Source organism: Stegodyphus dumicola, chromosome 9 (assembly GCF_044657685.1).
Source record: "Stegodyphus dumicola isolate Sdum_Otavi_A_Nest chromosome 9, ASM4465768v1".
In the NCBI taxonomy this organism is placed as follows: domain Eukaryota; kingdom Metazoa; phylum Arthropoda; class Arachnida; order Araneae; family Eresidae; genus Stegodyphus; species Stegodyphus dumicola.
The window spans coordinates 146,422,722-146,434,618 of record NC_140776.1 but is presented as its reverse complement, the minus strand read 5'-3'; positions in this window follow the sequence as shown (position 1 = coordinate 146,434,618).

The following is an 11,897-nucleotide window of genomic DNA, read 5'->3' as shown; positions in this document are numbered from 1 at the left end:
AGCATTAGTGTCGCAACAGCATAATATGATATATTGGTCAGAGAAAACAGGTAATGGTGATACTTGTTTTGATTTGCATAAACGTGAGATACCACTAAATGGTGTGAGAGAAATAACTCAGAGTGCAATTGGTGTACCTCAGAAATTGTTAAAAAACTGTCCAGAATTTGAACTTGTAGAAATAAGAGACAATATTTGCATTATACCACACCTTCCAAATTCTATCAATCTGTACATTATCTTGTCTGCTCGTTCACATATTTGGCTTTTCCATATTGATGGAAAATTATTATGGAGGGGTATTGTTATTGACACTGCAGCAGATTTTATTTCACTCTGTACAAAAACATTAGGCATGTGGAATCAGAGTGGTACTGTCAGAGTTTGCAAGATTTTAGATAGTGTGAAAAATTTTGCTTATTTTTTACATAATGATAAATTGCTTGCAGTTGCACCAAATGGTGAAATTCGTAGCAAAATTACTCTGAATATCACTGCAGGAAATTTAGAGGAATATTTTATAATGCAGAATACATTGTTTGTTTTTTCAGATGATGTTAAGAATTTGTCTGTATACAGTATAAAAAGTGGGCAGGTATTGCAGGCTTTTGATTTAACTCAATATTCTCCAGTTACTGGTATGTGGTATCATTCTTCTTGCATTCCGAGCATTGGGTTTTATTCGATGAAAACAATATACAAATTAAATTATAAGTCCTTGAGTTCTTTATTGATATCAGAACCTCTGTGCATAGTCAATGAATTAAATCTTTTGAAGCAAGAACATTTTCACCTCTTTTCATTGTTGCGTGATGCAGTATACCATAAATTTGAATCTTGTGATGTCCCAGCCCTTAATGCTGTACCAGATGCAGTACAAAGTGAAGCACTGTTATTAGCCATCTTGCAATCCTGCCGAGAGAAAGGCCTGAAAACAGATGATTTCCCAGTGAGAGAAGTTAATCAAGCTTTATTTTCTGATGAAAAAAAGGCATTCCCAAAAACTAAATTAAAGGAACTTTTGGATCCTTTAGTTGAATGCTATATAAAACTTGAGAAAAGTAAGATGGAATTAATTAAACCTCCTACTGAAGATCCCCAAAACTCAAAAACTGAGTAGTGTTTGTTCATTAGAGCAGTGTAATTTAAAATGAAAACAAACAAATCAAAGTTTCTGACCATAGGAATTAAAAAATGTATCTGACTGTTATGCAATAAAAACTAGCTGTTTAGAATTCATAAAGAAAAGTTTTCAAGCATAGGAATTTCTTTATCAATCATTTAATGTAAAAGCAGATAATTATACTTTTTATAAAATACCTAAAAGGGAGGCAATTTAGTTCTTTGTAAAAAATATTATTGTATTTATACAAATCAGTTATATTTTTATAAATTTTGAAAAAAAAAAAAAAAAATTATAATTCAAAGATATTCTAAGTGTTGGATGTTTATTGTATTTAAAAGATTTATTTGGCAACAGAGTATTTGTTTTTTATGCATATTTATTTCATCTTTGTTGGTTTTACTGGTGTATATATATATATTAAAAAAAACACTAAAATGTTTAAACTTGAAGACTGTGATGTAATTGCTGACTATTTTTATGCTTTCATAATTCAAGTGACAGATGTGTTGAATATACCTATGAATTTATATATTAAAATTAATGTTATTTCAGTACTTTTTGATTAACTGCAGCCTCAGTTTCAGTCTGATTGTTTTTGGCATATTTTCATATATGCACATGACAAAAGCCAAGCCAGACACGTGGATATACGCCTTGCGCACACGCACACGAAAAAAGGAAGGGTAGTTTTATATCTCCTGATCTACTGGATTGACTGTCAGACTTACATTTTCCAGTTCTCGAAAACGCGACTTAGGATATATATTAGATTTATATTATAGCATTGTTCTAACATAGATATTTTGGCACAAACTGGGACTTTTCCTGAAATAACATATCAATTTTATTACATATTTCAATTCTATGACTCAAATTATGTTAGAGTGCCATGTTTTGTAAAAACCGCATGAGTAGTTTTTAAAAAAATAGCTCTTAAAATTTTAGCTCCTCTATGTTAATTGAATTTTATATATATTTATTAATATCTTTTTTCTTATTAAATTTATTTAATTCTTCCTTTCACATTTCAAAATTTAGGTTCATTCCAAATAAAACTCATCATTTTTTATGATTTATTTTAAAATTAATTTTTATAAATTTTGAATTATAACCTACACAATTTTCACCATCATCAACTTAAGAAATATTTCTAAGCATACCTGCTTACTTAGAAATACCTTAAGATGTATTTCTAAGCATACCTGCAAAAAATAACAGTTTATTATTCAAAATTTCCTTAGATATATATGAATTTACATATTGGTGTGTTTTGAAATTTGCCATAAGTGTTACAAGCGTTAGTAATGCCGAATCTTTATTAAAATTATTTGAAAGTATTAACAATGACCTTTTTTTTGCCTGTGTATAATAAAAAAAAAAAGGGAAAGGGAAATAAGTTGTTGTAAATTAAGAAGTTCGCCATTCGAATTGTTTTTGGTGCAAACTGAAAAAAATGTGCCAAGATAAATTTCCCACAAATAATTACAAAATTTAATATATAGGCATAATTTGAGTCGTAGTATCAAAATATGGAAAAAAAATTGGTATATTATTTTAGAAGAAGTCCGATTTCATGTCAAAATATCTATGTTAGAAAAATGCTATATATAAATCTATAATATATCCTAAGTTGCACTTTCGAGACATGGAAAATGCAAGTTAAAATTTTGACTATCTGTCCAGTAGATTAGGAGATATAGAACTATCCCATTTACTTTTGTTCAAGGCATAAATGGTTTATATTTAACTATTACATAATTGAATAATATCCACTAACTGTAAAAATGTAAATATAGGCCATGCAGATTTTTTTTTTTTTTTTCATCTTAAAATTGTTTCTTTCTAATAAATTGCTGTGCAAAATATGCACCCTCAGGTTGCCAAATTTCTCGGCAAACATTTTTGGAAAGAAACTACGCTGACATATTGCTATCTAAATTTTTTGTCTACATTTCGAACTTTAAGCCAAAAATGTCTCCAAAAACGTATGCAAAAACAATGTTTTGAACACACAATTTAAGCTAAAAATCCAAAATAAAAACAAAAAATTTAGGTAGCAGAAATGTAAAGTTTCTAACCAAAAATATTTGACAAGAATCTATGTACACAGCGATATGTTTTAACTTAAAAAAAGTCTACACATTGCACAGTCAAGGTAACAAACAAATCTACGATCTACGCACACCTCGCTTTAATAAATTAACTAACAACAATGAATTTCAAGAATACCGTGTACACAGCGTTCTGTTTAAATTTTACAAAACATTTACGAATTACACAATGTAGGCATTATGCACTAATCAACAAAACTAACTAAAATAAATTTCAAACAATTCAAAAAAACAATGCACTAATCAAGAAAATAAACTAAAATAAATTTCAAACAATTAAAAAAAAACAACAATAACGACAGAAATTCATACTAAAAAAACAAATAACGTTCTACTAAATAAGAACAAGAATAAAACAAAATGCACTTACCATAAATAAATGCTTCTTTGAACAGCAGAAATACCAATTTCAAATAGCTCCAAAACAATTTCAACACAAATTTGTTAAAAGCATCTTCTCCTGTTTCAGAACAATGATGGAAAAATATATAAACCACCAAATAAAACTCCAAATTGCATTTCCGATTAGAAGTCTGCAATGTCGCTTTAACATGCCTCCACGTAATCTATTATGACATTGTAATCTTAATTCATTTATATGACAGCCAGATTCATTATCCACAAAGTTGATACTATGTTTCACAAATTAATGTTCAATTCGTATTGTTGGTCAGATGCTGATGTTACTAACATTATCCTAGAAGCCAGTCTGTGTAAATGTGTATTGAAAAAATATCTTACAGTGCTATTATGATTCTATGTAATCCCCTTGCTCGTCAATAGCTACGATGTAGTGTTTCGGAAAAATTCTGTTACTTTTAGATTATTACTCTTATTCTGTTCTCAGATAGCTTAGTAGCCTTTAAATCAGGAAGAGAAAATGCTACTTTTACAGGGGCTGTTTTGATTTGGGGAAGAATTTGAGATGGATTCACGTGCAAACTTTGTAATGGATGAGATAAGACTCGTACTTAATCAGCAGATCTCTTATAGGCTTCTGATGTAAAGTCATGCACTAACATTCAAAATGAATTTTTTACCCCTAAGCTAACCAAGTCTTTTCTTGCATATTTTTCTGCACAGTGTACACAGTTTCCATAAATGACACTTTCATGATGATTAATTGGTAATCCTAAGGAGAGATAACTATTTATTTCAATTATCATTGAAATTTTGGGTTGCAGGGAGAATGGATTTCTTCATTGTATTGGCAGCGATTTCACATTTTGGTCAGTAGCATATTTTTGAGACATACATCTTTCAGCTTCAATCAACTCTTATTTCAATAATGTTGCAACAAGGAATGAAACATCCATCACATACAAAGTCCTCTTATGAAGCTTTTCAAAACACAGTTTATTAATGCTGGGGAAATTTTTGTAACTTATGATATTTCTTCGCATGTTGCTCAGTGAATTTCTTCCTTTCTAGACAGCCACAAGTATCACAATTCTTTCATCTGTTGACTTTTTTTTATCTCTTAGGTTTTCAGTCTTTTTGTAGGTCTGAGGTATATTATTATTACTTCATGAATTTTGAAGTAATAATAATATACCTCATTTGATTCATGATTTCATGAAGTAATATATCTGAGAATAGCTCAATGGAACTGCTTCATATTGATCACATCAAATGTCAGGCAATTCACTGTGAATTTCTCTTGAAATTTTGCCATGCAGATTTTTGCTTTAATGTATAGTCTTTGATTTCTTACAGCTACTATGGCCCAGATGCTTGCAGATTCCTTTTCAAGTATTCATTACCTGAGACTGCATTCAGACGGCAGCATAAAGGGCATAGAGTCATAGTCATAAGGTCATAAAATATGGGAGTTCCTTTCACACCTGCGAGACGGGATCTAAGCTGTGGCCAATGAGAGAAGCTAAATTTGTGCATGTGTAGATGTGCCTACACCTTTCGCATGCTGTTTTACCGCTCGATTGATTTCCCACATTCACTCTGCTTGTTTTCATTATTTTGTGTCAAGGCTTTTTCAGCTCACCACAAAGTTTTACTGGCTCGACAGAAGGCTCTTTTATCTGCCCTTCTTATTAGCCAAGAGCCAACGGAAGATGGTAAAAAAAGAAAAAGAGCGAAATGGTCTAGAGATATTTTTTTGGAAAGACCAATACTTGGTTGGCACATATTTCTGTGCAAAGCAGTATGAAATATTTCTGTATTGCACTGTAATACTCTCTATACTATAAACATGAACATGCATATTTATATATATAAAACCTTCTTCAATTTTTATATGTAAAATATGCCTCTTAGGAGAAATACAATATTCTAAATATGCCTAATTAAAAAAAAATCTTCAGGATAAGAGACAGATAGCCTGTATATAATATTTTTCCATTTTGCAGGTGTGAAAGCAGTTAAGCAGAAAACAGTATTTACTATACATTCATTATTATTATTATTATTTTAATTTTCAATCAAAAGGAAGATGTTTCTGTGCTTAGCACTCCTTATTCAGTCACTGTCGATCACTACAGTAGTTGGTTGCACTACCAGTATCAATTATTACTAGTACTAGTATCTCACAACTGGTCACCACGACAACTAAACTTATACAATACTATGAAACGTTCACACAACATTGTATTTTATGCTCAATCATTAAATATATTTTGTTATGTTGCCAGCTGTTTTTATGAATCTATTTCTAATCATTTGCATGTATAAGCCACACCCCTGAATTTCATATGCTTTTTCTGAAAAAAAAAAGGGGGGTTACACTCGAGAAAATACAGTACAAAATTACTCGAGAAAATACAGTACAAAGTAAACAGTAATTTTCAGAAATTTTTGTATATAATTCTGCAAACTGGTATGTTTATATCATATGAGTAATTCAAATTAAATTTTGCTCTGCTTTGAGATGTCATAGATGTAAGTTTCATCCATGTCTATTGTCAGAAGTAATTACTTTTAATGATTTTTCATTTGCTGAAAGATATGACAATTCTTCACTCACTGGCAGACATGCATATTGAAGCACCCAAAAGAGTTTAATTTCAACATATGCTGTCATTTCTATTTACAACCAATATCTCGAAAGTAATTTCACATTGACAAATTTTAGGTACCCAAGTCTTCAAATACAACAAAATTATAAACATTCATACCTTATCCAGGAATTTCTACCAGAGAAATAGCATGAATTTAATGATCAAAATTCCATTCAAATGATACTGATAAACAGTGGATAATAATAACAAATACTATTCATTAAATTATAATCCATGTTTTGAATTACATGTGCTATTCAGTTTCATTAAAAGTCAATTCCTTTCATGGAGAATGTAATTAAAAAACAGAACATCATCAGGAGACAAAACTGTCTAGACTTCATTGTTGTTTTGAGGATATTTCACTACATTTGTTTCCTTCTTGGACTTCATAAGAGCATTTTCTCAAAAGATTATTTTTTTATTACGTATACAAAGCTTACACCATTCAATTGACTACTGTGACTATTCTTAAATAAGTGAAAATAATTTTTTCTTTTTTTGAAAAGTAATTTCTTTTTTTGTAAGTAATATTTTTACTGTCAAAAAAATACCCAGCAGATTACTAATATTGATTTGATGTTTTAGTAAAATTAATTTGTGAAGTTTGTTTGGAAAGAAAATCAGCATTTGAAGCAAATAGCAATACAATATTTCCAACTTTTTCAATAAATTTATTCTTAAATACAAAAATAATTAACAGGAAGAAAATGATAGTAATAATTTATACAAAAATAATAAACAGAAAGAAAGTAATACAGTCAAAAGTCGTTAATTCGGACACCCATAATCCGGAATGATCTATAATCCGGACCTCAAAGCAAAAAACCTTCTGCGCATGCGTCGCGTTTACGAGAGCGCGTAAGACCTTTACGGCTGCGAATATGTGTGCATGCGCGTTTAATGTGTAACGGAGTTATACACTAAGCTAAAATTAACTAATTCAGTTAATGTTGCAGATTGCGTTGTTCCTTAATCTTCAAATTGGATCCGGCTTATTATTTTTTGCAGACTGTTAGAGCAATTTCACAAAAGTAAGCTTGAACTTTCGATTATGTCAAATAGAATTTCCGATATATATTTACTAATATGTAAATTGTATCTACAAAACGAAAGTATGTTTTGAAATCCGAAATCTGTTTATCAATTTCACGCCGCGGATTGGAAGTTGATCTGTCAGCACTATCCTTATCTTCAGGGCAGATGTTTTTATTTTATTTGGCTTATAATTCCTTACTAAGTGTAGTATTTCATCTCAATGTACTCAGTCTTTGGTATGATTTAAATCAAGTTCCTCGTCATTATAATTCGCTTCTGATAGTAAAGAAAGCGACCCAGAGGTTATTGAAAACGAAAACATTTCGATTGACAAATTAGTCCGTATTCTCAACACAGCAATTATAGGACTTGAACAGGGGAACTTTGTAACTAAACAAGAAATTATGTCTGTTTAATAGAATTAAAGAGAAAGTATTATCACATGAAACAAAGCAACTTACATTGAAGGAAATGTTTAATAAAGTAAACAAATAAATATTAAGCTTTTTCTTTTTGTAAATTTTGATACCCTTATTTCAAATAAAGATCAAATCTTATTTCAAGTAAAGATGATAGGCATTTCAAATAAAGATCATAATTGTTCTTTATTTCATAAATTATGGTTTCATATTTTTAATTTTGTAATTTCTGCATGCCATCTTACCAGATATAAACTCATGATCTATAATCCGGAATCGCCGAAGTCCCGACGTGTCCGGATTAACGACTTTTGACTGTAATAATAATTTACACAGAAAAAATAAAATTTTTGCAAGCATGCGTTTTAAAAAAAGTTTTCATAATAAAATGAAAAATAATGGATGGGATCAATCATCTACAGGATCATACACAGCTTGCATGATCCTGAGCTTAATTTTCGCTTTACGAGTTTCATCCATATTTTTCAATTTATTGTGCAAACTCATTAAAAAATGCACGTCACCATTATAGACTTCTTGCGAAATCAACTCATTATTTCGTTCGGATACGATTACAACTCTTTCAGATACGATGTGCTCCATATTAAAAAAATAAGTCACCTTCGATGTCACATCGAAATCGTCTGTAGAAAGCTGCTTCGTTTTAGCTTCACTCTGATTGGTCTACGCTTATCTCAAACTCGCCGTAAAGTTGCAAACTTAGAACATTAAGGCGCGAGCCCTAAACTAGATTTTGTGACGTAACACAGACTGGTTGCCTTGGCAACGGAGCTCGGCTTTAACCACTTATACTCCCGTCTGAACGCAGCCTTAAAGGACCATATGCAAGAGAACTGAAGTAGGCACTTGCTTTCCTCTTAAACTTGCAGCTACAAATAATGCAACTGTATACAATCAGCTTATTGGTTTGGACTACTTATAGGGAATGGAAACAGCATCTACCAACCTGACTGAAAGACTGGTAGTTGGTTTAATGTCAAATATGTTTATACCAAAAGATATTATGAAGTAATATCTCTCAGAATAGCTCAACGGAACTACTTCATGTTGATCACATCAAATATCAGGCAAATTCACTCTGAATTCCTCTTGGAATTTTGCGTGCAGATTTTTGTTTTAATGTACAATCTTTGATTTCTTACAGCTACTATGCCCCAGATGCTTGCAGACTCCCTTGCAAGTATTCATTACCGTAAAGGGCCCTTATGCCAGAGAACTGAAGTAGGCACTTGCTTTCCTCTTAAATTTGCAGCTACAAATAATGCAACTGTATACAATCTGCTTCTTGGTTAGGACTACTTATAGGGGATGGAAACAGCATCTACCAACCTGACTAAAAGACTTGTAGTTGGTTTAATGTTAAACATGTTTATACCGAAAGATATGGTATGAATAAAAGATGGGAAAAATTTCATAAAATTATGTACAAAAAGCAGACTTATTCATTCTTTAACTAATATGATATATTAGCGAACTCCTATAAGTTGGATTACTATACATATCCTTCTTCTAGTACAGTCAAAAGTCTTTAATCCGAAACTCAAAGCTACAAACTTTCTGCGCATGCGTATAATACGTTTTACGCATGCGCGTTTAATGTATAACGGACAGTATAAGCTAAGCTAAAATGATCTAATTATCTATTTCAGTTAAGGTTGCAGATTGTGTTGTAACTTAATCTTTGAATTGGATCTGGCTTATTATTTTTTTAAGACTGTTAGAGCAATTTTATAAAACTAAGCTTGAACTTTCGATTATGTCAAAAAGAATTTCCAATTCTCGAGGCTGCCAAAGGATCTACAAAGTGAAAGCATGTTTTGATGTCCATCAAACAAAAAGTGGAATTGCTTCAAAAAATGGATAAAGGCATATGCTTTGTTTCTCTAACCATTCTGAAATCTGTTTATCAATTTCACGCTGCTCTGCGGGGGGGGGGGGGGCGGAAAGGTCGCGGCGCGCAATTAACTGGAAGTTTATCTGTCTGCACTATCCTTATCTTCAGGGCAGATGTTTTTATTTTATTCAGCTTATAATTCCTTACTAAATGTAGTATTTCATCTCGATGTACTCCGTCTTTGATATGATTTAAATCAAATTCCTCGTCAATATAAATATCGCGAATACACACCAAATAGTTTTCTAGTTGTAATTTTCTAATTTCAGCTATGCGTAATGTATGCTTTTCACATGCTGAAAGAAATGTTTAATAAAGTAAACAAATAAACATTAAGTTTTTTTTGTAAATTTTGATACCCTTCAGATCTTATTTCATAAATTACGGTTTCATATTTTTAATTTTATAATTTCTGCATGCCATCTTACCAGATTTAAATTGATAATCTATAATACGGAATCGCCGAAGTCCTGACGAGTCCAGATTAAAAGATTTTTGACTGTATAGTCCAAAAGTTTTTTTGAGACCATTAATTTCTATTAGCACTGCAAGATATTTTTTCAATACGCATTTACACAGACTGGTTTCTAGGATAATGCTAGTAACATCAGCATCTGACCAACAATACAAACCTGTAGAATACTTCCTATTAAGTTTTCCACATTTTACATTGGAGTATTTCCATAATTAGTAAAACTTGATTTGGATTTATATGTCTGAATATTTCCTCAGCAAGAAATTTTGGCAAACATAAGAGTGTAAATCTTGCTTCAAATACCCGGTCATCCCATTTATTCAGTTTTTGTTATATATACTTAGCTCACAAAACTTTGTTTTTATTGTCAAATTGGAGTTCCGATGATTAAGTCAAAATTAAGGGCATAAATTTCAGTCCTATTACATCACTCACTTTCCATTTCTTGTGCATTATCTTTGAAATGACTTTTGTTCATATGCATTATGATGTACTGATTGCATATGTCAAATATTGTTCTACGAATATGTATAGTTTTCTAACTTCCAATCAGAAATCTTAAAGTAGGTTCACAATTTTATTAAACCCAAATCTTGAATTATTATTGAATCCTTCGAATAATAACAACATAATTAAAAAAAACAAAAAAATCATTTGTCATTAGAAGTTTCTAAATAAGGCAAAATATGAAATTTTGCTTAAGAGAAAAATTTAAGAGCATAGTTTAAAAATATACACCTATATTTATTAAATATATATATGAATTAAATTTAGAAAATGAAGTATATAATTCTTGAATCTTGCGGCAAATTTTAACATAATTTGTCAAACTTATTTGGGTATGTTTGCCAAATTATGCTGCATTTTGTGTTCAGATTTCAATTAACAGTTCAAAATTCAGTAACTATGACTGAACAGTTCAATTAGTAGATAAGTAATATGCGCAACTCAACACTGATATATCACGGCACGAGTTGATTGAAATATCCAGTAGTAGGTTATCTATGCCCAGAATTACCGAAATGATTGGAAAGTTGTTTTTTGAGAATGTCCGAGAAAGCACAGTGCACTGATAATGAAAATACTGGTAGATTTTGAATATAATGCTGGAAAATTATAATGCTTTATTGGAAATCAATAAAATTAAATTTTTCGATGATTCGAGTTAAAAGATGTAATGATTACTTAAGATTCAAATGATGAAATAGGCTAAAATTAAAATTTTTTGAAGATTCAAAGTCCCACCAGCAGCTGAGCGGTAAAATTGCTGAATACTGGTAGTTCAACCTGGGTTCGTATCCCTGCAAATGGCTTAGCTGCATGGAAGTTACCATGATTTTCATCATGTCTTAACATGGATATGAGCCAGTTATCCTTAAAAGGTCCTCCAGGAAGCATTCCTTGAGTTGCTTTGTTTTAAATCACTTAATATTAACTCAAGATTCAAATATTCCATCCCTAAAAAAAAGGTAATTAATAATTGAGTTTACATTTAATGAATTAACTCAATTATTTAAGGTTATGTTTGATCTCAGTATCATATTAATTGAGTGGGGGGAAAAAGCTAAATGATTTTTTACGCAAAAAAACCTCATTAGTGGACAACTTTCTTTAAAATACATTTTCCTTTTTCGAATCTTTTAAATTAATTCTTTATTCTTCATTCAAATAAAGATTTTTACATTATTGTACTCATAATGGCCATTACATCTTCTTTTGATTTCAATGTATAAGCTATTTCTCCCACTTTCCTGGTGTGGCTTTGTATGCTGGGCCAGTATTCCAGAGGTCTGTGGTTT